Genomic DNA, 19,505 nt, shown 5'->3' with positions numbered 1-19,505 from the left:
TCACATTTTCTGACACCAGCTTAGCAAGCATTAAACAAATACAAGCAGTATTTCTTATTGATTAGTTTCAGTGGGGTCCTCTGGTAGAGTTGGAGAGAAAAAATACCAGGCTGAGTGAACCTGACAGCAAGCCTGAGACTATGGCTACACATGAAGAACAGAATAAAGAACAAAACAGAAATATGAATACACTCAAAGTACCCTCATCTAAGGCAGTCTTTGTAAGAACATCAAATTCCAAAGTACTGGATCATCAAGGGAATAGTTATATGAGTGGTCCCATTAATTACTTAAATTCTTATAAATAGAAAGAAAATAATGGTTTAGTAATTAGATATAATTCTGTACAATTTTTTCTCACATTACCCAGACTAAATGAGGCCAAATAAATACGGGAGAAAGCCCTACCCCTTCAGACTTTCAGTGAACAGGAAGAGCAAGCTATATGTAATGGGTCATTAGCCTTAAAAATGGCCACTCAACTCCATTCTGATGGGTTCCTGCCCATCAGAAAACCTGCTGATACTTACAGAATCTTTGTTGGCACGTCAAATGAAGATGTGTTTCTCCTCAATACCTTCTGAACTCAATAGTTAGAATCTTTGCACACAACAATTACAATGAAAGTAGTACTGGTGGGTTTGATGATGAACAAGTTTTGAGAAACTTTTAGCTATGAAAGGCCTTTTTGCAGGATACCAGTAAGGCCTCTGTGGCAAAACCAGAAGTAGAAAACCAGACAAAACACTGCCGTAAGAATCATTAGAGGCCTTTCTTGGAACTATGATAAGCATTTTCCCTATCTCCTTCCTCAATCCCACTGCTCATACTGTGCTACCCAGTTACTGTGGCACAAACAATGGAAGAGGATATTACAGTCCAAATATATGAGACTGGAACCATATTCTAGATCCTGTTCATGCAACATAAGCCTGCAAGTCAGAACACTATTTTGCATTTCTTTAGGGCATCTATAATAAAAAATTAGGATAATCCATATGAAATACTATTCATAGAACACTTACTGAATGCTCACCAAATTAGTGAGGTGGTGATGGAGAGGAAGAAGGGAATGAGGATGAGGTCTCTGCCTTGTATAACTGGGATGTGATGCTATGAACCAAGAAGAAACACAGGAAACACAGTTGATGGGTGCACTGGGGGAAATAAGGGTAATGGGTGTGAGGTCTCAGAAAGATATGCAAGGAAGAAATAATGCAAACAGAGCATACAAATTAAAGGAAGAGGTCTAAAAACAAGAGCTTCCTTCATTACTAAAGGTAACAGACATGTAGTACAATATAGCATTCTCTCAATACGATAATTCATCTACTTCTATTTGAGGATATAATTTATGTGTTCCATCAGTGTTTGCAAAAGATAAATAAGGAGTCTAAGGAGTGACACTGTTCATTTCTTGAGACTCAAAGCCATTTCTGGCATAACTTTGCATTATGCACAGTGCCCAGAGAAACAAAGGTGACATCCAAACTCTCCTCCAATCTTAAACATTCGTATTACTGTCATATATACTATTTGTATATATGGATATTATCATATATTGGATATAAAAGTATTTTATCAATGAAGATTTTTAGAGATCACTTCTTGAAACTGAAATTCTCTTTATCAGTTGTCTCATTTCTGCCTTCTCTGAATGGAAGACAATACCGTTTGGTCCCACTGTGCCAAAAAGATTACACCTCAGAAGAAGAGGATATATCTTCTATGTGGTAATCAATATTGGACTGTCCTGTCAGCAGTAATATCTTGGCAGCACCTCCCACCCCACAAATGAATAGACGTATGCTGTCTTCGAGAATCATTAACAGAATATACAAATAAATTTCCCTTACTTTGCTTTCCAGTGAGATATCTTAAAGACCTGTGGTTGAGGCACACAGGTAGTCTTCATTTGACTCCTGATTTGTCTCCTTGAAAGGCATTTGCAGCTTCCACCTCAGGGCCTGCTGTTCACTTTTCTACAGTCTTCACATGGTTCATTCTCTCATTTTATTCAGGTCTTCGCTCAAATGCCATCCCCTCAGAGAGCTTTCCCTAATCATCCTCGATAAAAATAACATTCCATCCTGTCATTCTCTTTCACCTTTCTTGACTTTATTTTTCTTTACAGCACTTGAAATTATATACGTTTACTTGTTAATTGTCTCACACTACAATGTAAGCTCCATGAGAGCCAGAACTTCATTTATTCCATACTAAATCCTCAGCACACAGAACAGCGCCTGGCATATATACCAGGCACTGAGTTGAAAACTGCTGAATGAAGCCAATTTTTAAACAATAAATATTTAATAAGGGAATACTTGTTTGTGATCATTGTTTACAGTTTCCAGTCCAAAAATTGCTTCTCAGGATCCAATGTATATAGTCTAAGTCTTTTATATAGTCTAAGTGTCATAGAAGAGTAGGACTGTATGAATTCTCTGGAGGAAAAAAACATTTCCTAGAAAAAAGACTCATGGATTACAGTGTACATACAGCCTCAAATATGTATGCTGAAAGACTTCAAAAAGCATAAGAAATAAATTATTTTAAAAAAACCACAGTCCCCAAAAAAGTAAACATAGAATTGCCATATGACTCAACAATTCTACCTCTGGCTACACCCTCTCCCCACCAAAATAAAAGCAGGGACACAAACAGGTGTTTGTACACCCATGTTCATAGCAACACTATTCAAATAGGCAAAAGGTGGGAGCAATTAATTATTCCTTGACAGATAAACAGATGAACAAGAAATATACATGCATGATGATGGAGTATTATTCAGCTTAAAAAAGGAAATTTTGATACATGCTACAACATGAATAAATCTTGAGAATAAATTAAATGAAATAAGCCAGTCACCAAAGGACAAATACTGCATGATCCTACTTATATGAGCTATCCGGAATAGTCAAAATCATACAAGCAGGAAGAATGGTGGCTGCCAGGGGCTGGGGGAGTTACTGGTTAGGGCACAGAGTTTAAGTTGAGGACGATGAAAAAGTTCTGGCCATAGATGGTGGTGATGGTATATACCTTTTTTTAAATTAAGGTATCATTGATACACAATCTTATGGTTTCACATGAGCAACATTGTGGTTACAACATTCATCCATATTGTCAAGTCCCCACACACACCCCATTGCAGTCACTGTCAGTGATGGTACATACTTAAAGCCACAGAACTGTTCACTTAAAAATGGTTAACGTTATATATATATTTAACGATAATAGAACAAAGTAAATGGGAAAAAAACCCCTCTAAAACAGACAGAAAAGCAGTAACTATCTTCCCTTTTTTACATTCTTATAATGCCTATAAGTGGGAATATGACAGGGATATGCAGTTTACAAAGCGTTTTTTCACACATTAAGTTGGGACAGGATCCATTCTCTAATCTCTCAGTGAGGCAATTGAGATAGAAAGTTGAAGTGACTGACCCAAAGTGAAATATATAGTAAAATGGTCAAGCCAAAACTAGACCCCAGGCATTCTGATCCCTAATCTAGTGTTTTCTCCCCTAAACAAAAACACCTCAAAAGTCTTCAGTCTTATACAAACTCTTCTGAGAACAGCCATGCCTTCCTTATGCTTCTGTATGTCTACTGCACTGTTTTTGTTTTTTTAATTTTTTATTAAGGTATTATTGATATACACTCTTATGAAGGTTTCACATGAAAAAACAATGTGGTACTACATTTACCCGTATTATCAAATCCCCACCCATACCCCAATGCAGTTACGGTCCATCAGTGTAGTAAGATGCCACAGAGTCACTATTTGCCTTCTTTGTGCTACACTGTGTTCCCTGTGATCCCCCACACCATGTGTACTAAACATAATACCCCTCAGTCCCCTTCTCCCTCCCATCCCCACCCACCTTCCCACACCCCTCCCCTTTGGTAACCGCTAGTCCCTTCTTGGAGTCTGTGAGTCTGCTGCTTTTTGTTCCTTCAGTTTTGCTTTGTTGTTATACTCCACAAATGAGGGAAATCATTTGGCACTTGCCTTTCTCCACCTGGCTTATTTCACTGAGCATAATATCCGGACCAGCTCCATCCATGTTGTTGCAAATGGTAGGATTTGTTTCTTTCTTATGGCTGAATAGTATTCCATTGTGTATATGTACCACCTCTTCTTTATCCATTCGTCTACTGATGGACACTTAGGTTGCTTCCATATCTTGGCTATTGTAAAAAGAACTGCACTGTTTTTTATACTCAAGTTTTACATTGCTAAAGTTTCTACTTTATTACTAGACTAAGGTTAAAGGGACAGATCTTAATCTCTAGTGTTCTGCATTGTTGGTGAACAATAGTTTCTGGATTGTGGATTCTACTCCATGAACATCAAACCCCCTAGCAGTTAAACACCAAAACAATTAGGACTGTGTGTCTCTATTTTCACTCCTTCCTATTACTTGTTTTTCCCTCCTCTACAGGAGACTTTTATAATTCCAAAAATTCCCAAAAACTTTCCAAAAATTCTAATAACTTCCAAAAATAGGTACAAAATGTCTAGTTCTCAGTCTGTGACATTATCAATGGTCATCAACTAGAGTCATTACTTCATTAAGGGTTGCAATATAGTTAATGGTGATGTTCTATAATCCTTTATTCATTAGCTAGACTACGTCTGTAAAGAAACTCATCAAGTACTCAGCTATCTGATGCAGTTTGTATAGAAGGCCAGAACAAATGAATGATTCTTTACCTTTGTTTACTGATTTTCAAAAACAATTAACTTCCCAGCACCCTCCAAAGATGATCAGTGAGTTATAAAAAAAAGTATTCATGGATTTAAACAAATGTGATGGGTTTCAATCCTTTGTATTTATCCTTATTTAGCCTCAAATCATCCCATATTTGGACAGTGGAAATAATTCAAATTGGCTAAGACCTTATGACACAAACCTGCACATCTGATCGCTTCTTTGCTTTTTAGGGTTACATCTTACCAGACATATCTTATATTTTTCTTGTATTAGACCTGGAATCAGCCATCTCTTTAAAAAAGCCCAAATCCCTTTCAGTGGGAAATAGTATTTAGAAACGACAATCTGGGTGCTAGGAGAACTCACTGCCTTTTTAATACAAAGAGCTAGGAAATTTTATACACATATATAGATATACAAACGTGTATCATGAGTTTATACTGATGCTTCTAACTCAAATTCGGGTTTATAGGCCTTTTACTCAATCTCTGATCTTTCAAGTGTTTATCCCATGATATATATAATAGACACTCGATAATCAAGAATTAAAATGTCAACACTACTATCAGCAAAATGAAAGTCATTTTATTTTGTTTTTTGCAATTCTTCCTACCCTTAGGATATACCCAACTCAAGATATCCCATAAATAACTGTGTATTTAAGTCACTTGGAATAGTTTGTGTGATTGTATCAGCAACTGGAAGTATACTTTATAAGTTTTATTTTACTCTTTTTAGGTATTGCATTTTTAATTCAACTTTGTTACAAAATTTTGTAAAATATTTGGGTCTGAAGTCAAAACCACAAAACGAGATATTCAAAGATGACTAGCTGTTCTCCCTTTCTACTCCCTCCCTGCCCCATAGGTAATTTTACTAATATTTTTATATAATACCTCAAATCCCCTTGTCTTGCCAATGGGTTTCAGCCCCAGGCAAGTTCACTATGGATTCAGTGAGTCAGAGGAATGACAATGGAACATTCTTGGAGCCGCCCCCACCCCCCCAACCAAATAGTTCTGCATCCAACAATCTGCAGATCTGTAAACCTGTCTCTGCCTCCTCCCAGAGCACTGGGCAGAGCTCTTTAGTGACTCAGTCAATAACAGCTTACTGCCTAGGGGTATGCTAGGGGTCCAGCAGCAGGCCAGTTACATCATCAAGTAGTTTAGGTTCAGGTGAGGATCCTGGCCATAAGAACCCCAACTTTCCCCACACCCCTCTTTTTTGGTTGCTATCCATTGGCCCATACTGAGTAATATTAAAATTAGCTAATAGCTTCTTCCTCCTGTCTCTCCTTGAGCATCTAATTTTAAGTAATATATTTTTATTTACAATTAATATCAATAAGGTAATCAGTGGGCTTATTTCACTTTTCATATATTCTCCCCAAATTTTTGAAAAACTTTACCTACAGGATTAAACTACTGAGTATTACATATTATACAGTCTTTCAATCTTAATTCTACCAATAAAAAATATATTTAATGTTCACCGGTTTCAAAGTGTGATTCACAATACAGTAGACTAGTCTCTTATCGGGTAGAAGAAACCTTCCTACCTAGATATGTTCTAAAATTCAGACTTTTTTCCTTTTAAGAAAGTAATATGGCATATGGAACATTTACTACATACTATGTAAACATTCCCAGTGAGATTTGGCATAACAATTCATAACCAAACAAATTAGTACTTTGCAGTAAAATACACTAAATACTTAAACTAAGCTATGTTAGTTTAGGTCACTTTTTGTTGTCAAATGAATTTAGGTCATTTTAGTGTTTGCCATCAAGTGAGTCTCCCTAAAATATGATTTTCAGAACTTTTGGGATTTCAAATTGTAAATAAGAGTGTGGACCTGTATAAGATGATGTATAAGAACATTATTTCCCTTACTCACCAACACCAAAAAAAGTCAAGTCAGAAACATTTTTATTCATATTAAATGAAGACATCATTTAAATTGGCATTTTTCTATACAATTTCACTGCATTATTGCAAATAGAGATGACTTGTTAGAGTTTTGCTTAGGAGAATCTTATTAAGTCCATGTGGGCTTTTTCTAATATAACCTGTTAGAACTCAAAACAGCTGTCAGTTCCCTGCTGATACTTTTTTCCCCTATTAAAAATGCATTCTTAAAAGAACATGAAAGCATACCACATTCCACTAATCTATGCAACATTCTCTTAAATATAACCATTAGAATTTTTTAAAACTAGAAAATGAGGGAAAGAATGCAGAGAAATGAAGAGGTGAGCCTGGTTCTTAGAACTTTGGCTATACTGCAGAGATTCATAGTTTAATTCTGGGGGCAGGAGGTATTTGAGTTTTTTATACTAAAATGAAACTATATATTCTTAATGTTCTCTTAATACTTTTTGTTATGAAGTGCTTCTTAACTGAAATATATACTTAGCATGAAATCTGTTATTTCTTAACTGTTTAAATGATTTAAAAAAGAAAATCTCTAAGAAGTCATGACAAACTAGGAATAGTCACTAGGGAATCCTGTAGATCATCATTCTAAATAGGCTAAGAAAACCCAAACCAGTGAGAAAATCATTAAAATAGACACTCAATTATTAGAAGTTATTTTTAAGTGTAGCTATAGTAACTACAAATTATTGGATGAATTTTAATATATCTGACTTAAGTCAGCAAATGGTGAAATGTACCAAGTCAGGAATTTTAACTCTCCTTCCCCATTCTTCCTCTGTCAAACTTTATTGCTGAAGCATGTGACAGAACTATGACTTTGTAATTAAGGCTGTAATGAGATTTCTCTATCATAATCTACTACTAACATTTGCTAGACACTCATCTAGTTCTGCCACAAAGCTTTTTTGCTTACCAGAAAATTCTCATGTCTAGTTTTAAGCAAGCAAGAAATATTTGGGGAAAGTCTAAAGACAAGAATAATTAGGTCTCCTGAAGCATATTATGGAATTTTTCTCTAAAGAACTCACAAATAAGTCCCAGGTAAAACAGACTTAACTATAATTTCAAAATAAAGAAAAAAAAAAAGACATACTTAATACTTGAAGTTAGTTCTAGCATTTAAGTCTCCCCCTAAAGAACAAAGGAAACTGAACAGTAATAGCAAAATTCATTATTGCTCCTTCCAGGACTCCTTTTAGTAGGTAAGATTTTTCATAAAATTTAAGAGACTGTGGCCAGAGGAGACCATCAAACTTTTTATCTGAATGAACATTTTTAGAAAATGATTAGGGGCAAGAAAGAACACTTTGCATGTCTGTGGTAACTGATTTTTCCATTTCACTTTAAAGATGTTAGCATACCTCATATTTATTAAAAAATTATTTACAAAGCACTTTTTCATATTATTTTGTCCTAACAACGTACTTGTTATCTATATAATGTAGCAGACACTGTGCTACATCCTGTAGGCTTTGGGTCAAAGTATACGCTTACGTGCAGGAGTCAGATATACAAGCAGGTGATTACAGTATAGAGCAATAAGGGCTGGAAGAGAAGTCCAAAGAACTAAGGGAGGGAGTGTATGACTAGGTAAAGGTCACATTTGAACTGGGTCTTGAAGAATAAATACAACTGTATCAATCAGGAGATTTTTGATGGCAAATAACTCCATCTGAGTTAAACTGTGAGTTGGCTTGAACAGTAAGGAATTTATCTGTCATGAGGAGAAATCCCACGGCAGGGAAAGCCCCAGGCCCAGTATAGTATGTGTCTAAAATGATGTTTTATGGACCTAGGTTCATTCTCTGCTCTGCCATCTTCAGGGCACGTTTCATTATCCCTTGTGATCACAAGACAGCAGCCAGTGGAAATGGGGGCAAGTGTTTTCTTGTTCATATACAATAGAAGATAAAATGCTCCCCCCGCCCCCTGGAAACAGAATGTCTCTTTCTCTTCAATCTGACTGGGACAAATAACAGTTTACAGGGAAATGTCTTCAGCTGACTGGCTTGGAGTTATCAAAATCTACCCTTGGGGAGGGTGATTAATCATCTTCTCAGAGTCTCCTGGAAGACAAAGAAAAAAAGGAAAACTCTTAAGTACTAGCATAAACACACAAAAGACAGAAGCACAGGGACAAGAAACAAATTAGTATGTCTGGAGTGATGGAAAATCTAAGGTTGAACATAGCCTGCAAACTCTTGTGAGTCTGGACTTTATCTTACAGGGAATGGGAAGGTAACACAGGTTTTTTAAGTAGGGAAGTAACACACTCCAGTTATATTTTTCAGAAGTGTAAGTATGATAGCAATAAAGAGAATAGTTAAGAAAATGGGTGAACAAATGACAGACTTGGTTGGTAGGATGATGTTCAAGAACTAAGCCAGATTAGTAAGGAAGTGGTAACAGAGAGGGAAAGGATGGAATCAAAACACACAGAAACAAGACGGCAAAGCTGCTATATAAAACATTGCTATATAGATTAAAAAAAAAAAGATGAGGAAAATTAAGCTTTGGACAGGTAATGGCTTGCTTAAGATCACCAACCTACAAACCGTAGCTAGAAAACTGAGTGGAGGTTTTATTCTCAGTCCAGTGTTCTATTACATCACAACTGTATCTAAAAATTCCAACAATGCTAAAAAAAAAAAAAGTGGACTTTAAAAATCCTATCAGTTAAAGAATGTTCTGTGTGTTATGGATTATAGTGCTTCCTATTTATTCCAACTTTAACATTATGTTCACTACATAGATTTAATAGCAATTTATGAAACTTACTACATTACATGTTTTTGAAGTTTCTATATTATTTGAAATAGCAAGGATGTCATGAAAGACTTGATTTGTAATGCTCAACTTACAAACTGTCAAAAAATTTTAAATAAAGAGAAACAAAACCACTGTGGCTTGCATTAACAATTTGTTCAACTTATTTTGCAAATAAATTAAGTACTGAATGTTTTAATTTCATATAAGTCTGCAGTCAATAGGCACTTGAAAGTTTATTCTAAGTTATGATTCCCTTTGAAGTTTTGGATTTTGATTAACATCAATTTAAAAAGAAAGATGTTGCCTCACTTTTAAAAAGTTAGCTCACTTTAAAAAAACAGTCATCTGCCTGCTTCTTTTTGGAATGGAGAAGTCTGATTTTGTCTTATTACCACTGTACCAAGAGTGGGTTAACAGAGAAGATGGTTTTTAAATAAGATAATAAACACTATTCCATACAAAATTATAAATATACTTTATAGCTAATTGGGTTAAATCTTAGTCTTCTGCTTAATTCAGTTAATAACTTTAGTGAGCACCTATGTGCTTGACAGTATGCTAGATGATGCTGGCAATAAAAGTATGAGCAAAATACTACAGTTATCCAGGCACATATTTGTATGATTATTTGATCAGTGTCAGCCTTCCCAACTGAATAACTGCAGTACTATTTTTTCTTCAGCCAAAATATGACTGCAAATGTACAGAGATGATGCCTAAAACATCAACTTGGCAATAATATATTCTGCCAATGACAGAATTTTCTGTTTCACAGGGGTAGAAACTCTCAACACCCATAACTTTTTTTTCCCTTAAAACATATCTGCTAACATACTCAACAAACCAGGAATATATGGAAACTATCTCAACTTAATAAAGGTTGCATATGAAAAACCCACAGCTAACATCATACTCAATGGTCACAGAAAGGATCAAGACAAGGATGTGCATTTTTACCACTTCAATTCAATATAGTACTACAAGTAATAGCCAGACAACCAGGCAAGACAAAGTACTAAAAGGCACATAAATTAGAAAGGAAGATGTAAAATTATCTTTGAAGACAACATTATCTTGCATGTAGAAAACTCTAATGATTCCACACACCTCCCCCGACGCCAAACATAAAATTGTTGGAACTTATAGATGACTTAGTAGAGTTGTCAGATACAAAATCAACCACAAAAATGAGTTGTGTTCTATACACTAACAATGAATGACCCAAAAAGGAAATTAAGAAATCAATCCCATTTATAAGAGTATCAAAAAGAATAAAATACTCAGGAATAAACTTAACCAAGGAGATGAAAAGACTTTTAACGGAAAACTACAAAATTTTATGGCAAAAAATTAAACAGACAGATTGAAAGTCATCTGGCATTCATTCATGGACTGGACATTCATGGACATTCATTCATGGCTTAATATTAACATGTCACTACTACTACAGACAATCTAGATTCAGTGTAATTCCTACCAAAATGCCTATCCAATGGCATTTTTTGCAGAAATTGCATTACATTTCTATATACAGAAATCATATACATATAATAGAAAAATCCATCCCAAAATTCTTATGGAATCTCAAGGGACCTCTAACAGTCAAAACAATTTTGAAAAAGAAAAATGGAGGTCTCACACTTCCTGATTTCAAAACTTACTGTAAAGCTACAGTAATCAAAACAGTATAGAATTGGCATGAAGACAGACTTAACAGTGGAAGAGTGTTCAGAAATAAACCCTCAAATGTATAAAGAAGTGATTTTTGATTAGGATACCAAGATCATTCAATGGAAAAAAGTTTTCAACAAATGATGTTGGGAAATCTGGGCATTCACATGCAAAGACCAAAGCATAAGTTTTTTTAGGTGGGAAAAACTAATAGTTTTAAAAGGCGAACACTTCATGACACTGGATTTGGCAATGATTGCTTCTGACGCCAGAAGCATAGCAACAAAAGAAAAATCAGGTAAGCTGGACTTTATCAAAATTAAAAAGTTTTGTGCATCAAAGGACACTCAAGAGAGTGAAAAGGCAATGCATGGCATAGCAGAAAAAATTCGCAACTCATATATCTGACAAGGGATTATGCTCAGAATATATAAAGAACTACAACCCAACAACAAAAAAGCAAACAATTTGATTAAAAAATGGGCAAAGAACTCAGATATTTCTCCAAAGAAGACATACAAAAGGTTGATAAGCACATGAGATAACATCACTAGTCATCAGGGAAAAGCAAATCAAAACCACAATGTGAGACCATCCACACCCATTAGGATGCCTATTATCAAATTGACAGAAAACAAGTGTTGTTGATGATGTGGAGAAATGGGAGCCCTTGTGCACTGCTGGTGGGAATTTAAAATTTTCTGGTTATTTACCAAAAGAAATGAAAACATGGACTCAAACAGCTGTTTGTACACCCACGTTCATAACATTACTCACAAAAGCCAAAAGGTGGAAGCAAACCAAGTACTGACAGATAATGGATGAACAAAATGTAGTACATACATACAATGGAATATTATTCACGTTAAAAATGAAGTTGACAGATGCTACAACATGGATGAACCCTGAACATTATGCTAAGTGAAATACGGCAGTTACAAAAGGACAAATACTGTATGATTCCACTAATATGAGGTACTTAGGGTAGTCAAATTCACAGAGACAGGGTAGGCTGGTGGCTACCAGGGGCTGGGCAATAAAGGGAAACGGAGTTTTTAACAGGCAGAGTTTCAGTTGAGGAAGATGAAAAGTTCTGGAGATGGATGGTGGTGATGACTGCACAATGTGATGTACTTAATGCCACAGAACTGTACATGTAAAACTGGTTAAAACAGGAAATTTTACGTTATGTATATCTTAACACACACACACACACAAAAAAAAACCCAACACCTGCTATGCATTCTTCCTACAGACTCTATCCTAGTCTAGAATTTCATCTCTTTATGCCAAGGTAACTGCAACAGCTACTACAGTGCCTGGTTCATGCCATCTTTTCTCATTTTAACTCAATCTGGCAGGTAGATCACTGGCAGTAGTTTACCACATTAATGTTTGGCCTCCAGACTTTCAAAGGCCCCCCATATCTTGCACAAGAGGATAAAAATCCAAATCTCCTCAATCCAGTACTTCTCCAGCAGATACCCTTCCAGCTGTCTAGTTTTCCTTTTAGTCTCCTCCAAGGAAATTCAGTTGTTGGCTCATCCTAGTTCCCCTTTATTCCCCTCTCCCAAAGCTAATCTCCACATTACACTCTCACTTTTCCCTCACAAAGTAACTGCTCTAATCTCTCTGTAAATCTAAACCCTCATAGGCCAGCTCAAGTCTCAAGTGTTCCAGGAAGTTCTTTACAGACTACTGAGGCCTCACTCATCTCCCTCTAACCAGAAAACCTACAGCATTCTTTGTACTGGTAGACCTTACTAGATTGTCTTCTAGACTCATAAGGTACATCTTATCTTTCCTGAGGGCAAAGTCTATATATTACACTACTTTCTTTTCTCCTGAAGCACCTAGTAAAATGGAATATCTTTCCTGAGGGCAAAGTCTATATATTAACACTACTTCCTTTTCTCCTGAAGCACCTAGTAAAATGGAAAAACACAAAGCAGATCTTCAGTAATACCTAAGTGAACGCAAGTACAATGTTGGTGAGTTTCATTGACTAGAATATGAAATGAGAATCCTTTGCTATTGTTGTATTTCTTAAGGTTAACCTGTGACACACAACAAAGAAAACTGCTGTGACTCAAGATACATGGAAACTAGGTGGTATAACCTGGGAAACACAAGACAGGTGTTTTAAATCCTAAAATTAGAGCTCATACAAAGAACTTGTTCAAATGCTGGTGTTGGGGCACAGAACAATGTACTAGGTTTTGTGGTACAGAATAGTGACCTATGAGTTTTACCAAATGCATGCAAGAATGAGCCACGTTATAACTGAATGAAAATGTAGTCACAGGCCTATGAAAACTATAAATGAAATGTCAGCTAGTTTTTATTAAATCCAGGTTAGGAAAAAAAATTTCCATCAGTTACATGAGGTAACTGAGGCTAGCTGTCAGAATCATGAGGGGTCTCTCAACTTTGCTTTCAACTTTATTGCACAAGGACCCAGAGATGGGCATGGATATTGGTGGTAATGAATGCAATCAACGAAAAATAAGAGGCTCAGAAGTATAGTGAAAAGAGGTCTTTAAATGGGGCCTAGAGGGGGCCTAGAGCCTAGATTTGGTCCAATCCCTGGCCAGTTGTAGGACCCACAGCAAATCACTCATCTCCTTTGGGCCTAGCTTCCTGGCTCTAAAACAAGTCACATTAGATCTCTAAAGGTTTGTCTGACTCTAAAAATTCCAGGACAAGTTTAATCACAGCTCCCATTAACATGTATGATTCTTGCAATTTCAAATCTCCCTTACACATTTCCAGAAAAAAATAATTTATCTCAGTAATCTAAAAGAAATGGTATCTATTCAGAAACAGAAGATCTTTTAATTGAAAAACTAAGTAATTCTATAAAAATGCCTATTTTTCTCATTACAGTAAGATGTTTTAGCAGAGGGAACAGTTCTCTGGTAAATAGAACCAAGACTCTTCTGTAAACTAGGCCTAATCCAGAGTACTTATTATCTATGCTGGTATGCGAAGAGGTGCTATTGTAGTTCAAAGCTGAAGCAACACTCCTCAAAGCTTCTCCAAAAAGAGAGTTAGAAAGTTCTTGTCCCGGGGGTAAGGCGCTTAGCAGATAGCTGTACAAATGACAAGGCGGTGAAACATGAACGCTTTTTGCCATTCAAGCAATCCATGCACAGGCATCTTCATCAAACACTCGGTATTGTCTCCCTCCCAACCTGTCAAAACGCAATTCCGGTTTGATTTCCGAAACAGTAACTTACCCGGACAATCTCACTTCTCCCCCTGGGAGCAGCGGTCCACAGGCCTACTCCCTCCTCAATCCCGGCCCGCTGCCTCCGAGCCCACCCCGGGGCGGTCGCAGCCCCAACGCCGGGTAAACACGCGCGCGCCTCCCCGAAGCGGTTACCCGGCGTCCGGGGAGCGGCGGGTCCCGCCCCTTGGAGCCCGGAGCCGGCCCGGCCGCGGCCACCTCCGGACACTCTCCCCGCCCCGAGCGCCCCTGCCCCCGGGCCGGCGGCGAACGGCACAGCCCAGCCCGCCCCTGGGAGCGCGCTGGGACCGGCCAGTCCGCCGCCGCCTGAGCCCCGGACGGACGACTGCGCCTGCCCCGCCGGCACCCGGGGTCTCCCGCGGCGGCCTGGCCCCAGCCCGTCGCCTCTACCGCCCCGGGGCGGCACCTTCCTCGCCGGGACGCCCCGTGCCGCTCCCGGCATAGCCGCGGCTCCCGGGCTCAGCCACACGGAGGGACACTCACCCCGGAGGCTCCTCCCGCCGCTGCTGCCGCCCCTGGGACCGCGGCCGTCGCCCCCGCCGCCGCCGCCAGCACCGCCGTCCGCACCGGCGTCAGCACCCCCAGCCATCCTCCTCCTGCCGCCGCCGCCCTCTCCGCTCCTGTCAGTGGCTCAGGCTCCGGGGCTGCTCCAGGTTCCCCTCGGCGCCATTTTGACTCCTAAAGGGAGCAGGAGGGGCTCAGCTCGACGCGGCCCTGAAACGCCTGCGCGGCGCTGCGGAGCCGACCCGAGCCCCCGCCCGCCCCCGCCGTCGCCGCGCCCGGGGTCACGTGGGCCGGCGGCGCGCGCGCCGGGCCAGATCCGGGAGACGAGTTCGCGGGAGACGGTTACTGTCGGAGCCAGGTGCGCGCGCATCATTCTGGCTCCACCTGGGGGCTGGGCGCTGGGCTGTCGGAGTTGGAAGTTGATTGCAGCGTCCTGCTTACTTCAGGGAATTGTGGCAAATCGGTAAATGTGTTCGAATGGAATATAGCAACTACCTTACTAAACCACTAGTTCCACCAATTCATTTCTTCATTCGGCCGTCGGCATCCTGATGGATCGCGCACACAGTGAATCATTCGCAAAAAACGACCACTTCCGCTGTAAAGTTAGTGTTGTCATTTTGGGGGCTTCGTGGCAGTTTATTTTAAGCCCTATCTGCGTGGTATTTTTACACCACCTTGCCTTTTGTAGGTTTAAAAAAAAAATCTTAAAGACACCGAAAAGTTTTCCTCACCAAGCTACCCCATAAACGACAAGAGAATCACTGATGAAAGCACGCGATCTCCCTGTGGTAGAGCGAAATAGTTCTTCCCTACATGCTCTTGTCTGGGAATTTGCAACAATTTCAGCGATATAAAAGACACTTTATGGAGAATCTTATAGTTCTCAAAATTCCATGAAATAGATGGCTTCGTTTGAACACCGAGACTACCCTTTGAGGTAGTCAGGACGAATATTATTATTCAGGGGTTACTATTACAGCTAAGGAAACAGTCTCAGAAATAAGCCCAAGGGCACACAGACAGCATTAGTAGTAGGCAAGCCAAGACTAAAACCCGACCCTTGTTACCAGGCACATTGCTCCTCACAGTTCTCAAATAGGCTTTCGTAATATCTGAGGTATTTGTCTTCTGGGAATTTATTTAAACCCTTCTTTAAAGTATTTGCATTTTCAATCTCTTTGAGAAACAAGTTTTCTAAAGTCACACGAGTCTTTCTGTTGTTCTCCAACCACCTCCAAGCGTCAAAGGACAGGGATAATTTTCAATTTGGTGATGTGTTTTTAACCATCTCTTTGTCCTTCACTATTTTATACATTACATATTTGGTTGGAGGATTTAAGTTTTTTTGACATTGTTCAATGCAATGACTTTATCTCTTTTAACGTCATCATACGTCATGGTTACTTTTCTCTGGACTCTCATATTTTTCTTGTGCTCATTCATTACCTCTTTATTTATTTGAAAAGGCATTTCTTCCCAATTTGTATTACTTCATTTTTCCCCCCTTTCACTCCATGTTTTTTCCTTTTCACCCTTTCACCCTTCCCTAATTCTTGAAGGTTTGGAGGTTGTTGTAGAAATCATAGTATTCACTTGTCCAAAATAGGATTTCTCTCTATGAGGGTAAGGTTCTCTTCAACCCCTTCTCTATTGGATAAGGTTCTTGTAGGCAGTGGACCAGAACTGCATGGAAAAGTGAGAAATAGAAGGAAAATAGGCCCATTCAGTTAGAGCAAAGACACTGGTGGCTACCTCCTATTACCCACATCGTTATCCTTCCTCTAAATGCATAACTGAACCTCATCTAAATTCAAGCCACTTACCATTATTTTACTTTTGTTGTCATCAGCTAAATACTGCATTAATTTAAAGAAATTCCACTGTCCACACCACCTTTTGATAATTTTTTTAAATGTTGATTAAGACCAGTTCCCAATATTTATACGTTCTCCCTTATTCCTAACCTTCATTACTTGATTTTGGTTCTGTTTCCTAGACATAATTTTAAAAACAAAATTGAAACAATACCAACAATAAAGCATTCTAAAAGTCCAGGGTAACACCATTTTTCTAAAAGCCTTTGATGTGGAAATCTATCAAAAAGGTCTTTTTGAAAAGCCAAGTAAGGTCTGCTGGTTCACCCTTGTCCTTTGATTATCAGCACATTCAGAGAACTCTAGTAGACTAGTTGGGTATGATTTGCCTTCACAGAAACTGTGCAAAGTGTTCCATTATTTTTTCTACCCTTTAATTCATCCAGCTTGTGTTTTCTTATTATACCACTTAGCTGTACATTCGAGATACTGAATTAACTTAGTTTACACATCCATCATAGTTTAGATCTGTCTATTTCAGTTCAGTCCAATACATGTTTTAAAGCATCTAATACATGTTTTAAAGCCAAGCATAGTGCTAGATGCTCAGGGTAAAAAATAAATGATTCTTTGCTCTTGAAGACAAAGTTTAGAATCTAAATAGGGAAACAGACTGAAAATAATTTTTTTAAATTGAACACAGTATTACATTAGTTTCAGGTGTACAACACAGTGATTCAACATTTATATACATGATAATTCTAGCTACCAGCTATCACCATACAAAGTCGTTACAATATTTTGACTATATTCCTTATGCTATACATTACATCCCGGTTACTTATTTATTTTACAATTGGAAGTCTGTACTTTTTTTTTTGTTTCTTTTTTTGAGAGGGCATCTCTCATATTTATAGATCAAATGGTTGTTAACAACAATAAAATTCTGTATAGGGGAGTCAATGCTCAATGCACAATCATTAATCCACCCCAAGCCTAATTTTCGTCAGTCTCCAATCTTCTGAAACATAATGAACAAGTTCTTACATGGAGAACAAATTCTTACATAGTGAATAAGTTACATGGTGAACAAACAGTACAAGGGCAGTCATCACAGAAACTTTTGGTTTTGATCATGCATTATGAACTATAAACAATCAGTTCAAATATGAATATTCGTTTGATTTTTATAGTTGATTTATATGTGGATACCACATTTCTCTATTATTATTATTTTTAATAAAATGCTGAAATGGTAGGCAGATGCAAGATAAAGGTAGAAAACATAGTTGAGTGTTATAAGAGAGCAAATGTAGATGATCAGGTGTGTGCCTGTAGACCAAGTGTTAATCCAAGCTAGTCAAGGGCAATAAAACATCCACGGATGCAGAAGATTTCTCTCAAAACAGGGGGGTGAGGTTCTAAGCCTCACCTCTGTTGATCCCCAGTTTCTCACCTGATGGCCCCCCTGTGACTGTGCCTGTCTTAGGTTGTTCCTCCCTTGAGGAATCTTACCAGTCTCTGGCTAACCAGTCATCTTCCGGGGCCATACAGGGAAATGTAAAGTTGGTAAGTGAGAGAGAAGCCTTATTGTTTGAAAAGGTTAGCTTTTTACTTCTGTGCAGATTTATGCCCTGTGGCTTTTATACCCAGCATCTGTCTTGAGGTATCTTTACCACTTGGAAGAATTATGATACTCGGTAAATTCGATATGAGGCACAAATTTTATTTAAGGGTTGTAATTAGGAAGGAAGAAGAAAAGCTATAGAAGTAGCAGCCGGAAGAAAACATGGGACGATTGATTATTTCTTTGACATATCTTCTTGTAGAGCAACTTCAGCATGTATAGGTTTTAAACTACTAATTAAATTGCACACACACATTGACATAATAGGAGTACAGTTACATAACCAAAGCAGACCTATAATTACATGCCATCTCCAGTGAAACCAAGAAAACCAGTTAGGCACCTTAGGCATTTGTGAAAACTTATCTATGATACGGTGGGTATTGTCCAACTGAACTTGAACAGTCTGAGAGAAATCAGACAAATTAAAACAACCCATTCCTGGGGACTGTTCACAGCCCATATGTTCTTTTAACAGCAGATAGTCTGTAGTTGTAAGATTTTGGAGCGCTACAACTTGCACTTCCCCTAATTCTTGGTTGAGTTCCAACAGTATAGATCCAGTCAAATTTGTTGTTTTACTGTATGCACAGGCCAGCTTAGATATATCCATCTTCATTCCCATGGCAAGCCCAGGAACTGGTGTAGAGTGCATCTACAGCTGTAGCAGCAAGAGGATCTTTGTTGGGGTTTTTTGATGATCATCTTCTGGTATGAGTCTTCCAGAGAGTGCTGATGTTGAAAGTTCTTTTTCATATTGTATCTTAGTTCATTTTCTGGGTAGCCAAATTAGGCTTTGATCCTCTGCATAAACACAAACAGACCCTTTGCCTACACTTTTATATGCCCTTTATACCATTGTGTAGAACTCATTGGAGATCACCACACAGGAACTGCTGTTAGTCCATTCTTGGGTTCTGTGATTCTGCTGCTGTTTTGTTCCTTCAGTTTTTGCTTTGTTCTTATGCTCCACAGATGAGTGAAATCATTTGGTATTTCTCTTTCTCCGCTTGGCTTATTTCACTGAGCATAATACCCTCCAGCTCCATCCATGTTGCTGCAAATGGTAGGATTTGCCCTCTTCTTATGGCTGAGTAGTATTCCATTGTGTATATGTACCACATCTTCTTTATCCATTCATCTATCGATGGACATTTAGGTTGCTTCCAATTCTTGGCTATTGTAAATAGTGCTGCGATAAA

The 19,505-nt window shown here is 38.3% G+C and overlaps 1 protein-coding gene across 5 annotated transcripts in view; it reads right to left on the bottom strand.

Moving 5' to 3' along the window:
* Nucleotides 1–17,455, bottom strand: part of BTBD7 (BTB domain containing 7) — a 94,826-nt gene extending 77,371 nt beyond the window's left edge. For 2 of the 5 annotated variants that reach the window (XR_005053973.2, XM_036991570.2), the window contains exon 1: nucleotides 14,839–17,259. The gene's annotated coding sequence lies outside the window, so the exon portion shown is untranslated. Of the gene's footprint in view, nucleotides 1–1,036; nucleotides 1,158–14,838 lie in introns of all 5 variants that reach the window. The other 3 variants (XM_036991571.2, XM_073241938.1, XM_036991574.2) reach the window with 3 other exon arrangements.
* Nucleotides 17,456–19,505: the final 2,050 nt, after the last annotated feature.

This window comes from Manis javanica, chromosome 8, assembly GCF_040802235.1.
Source record: "Manis javanica isolate MJ-LG chromosome 8, MJ_LKY, whole genome shotgun sequence".
In the NCBI taxonomy this organism is placed as follows: domain Eukaryota; kingdom Metazoa; phylum Chordata; class Mammalia; order Pholidota; family Manidae; genus Manis; species Manis javanica.
The sequence above is the reverse complement of the archived record's forward strand: the minus strand, read 5'-3'. Positions and strand labels throughout refer to the sequence as shown.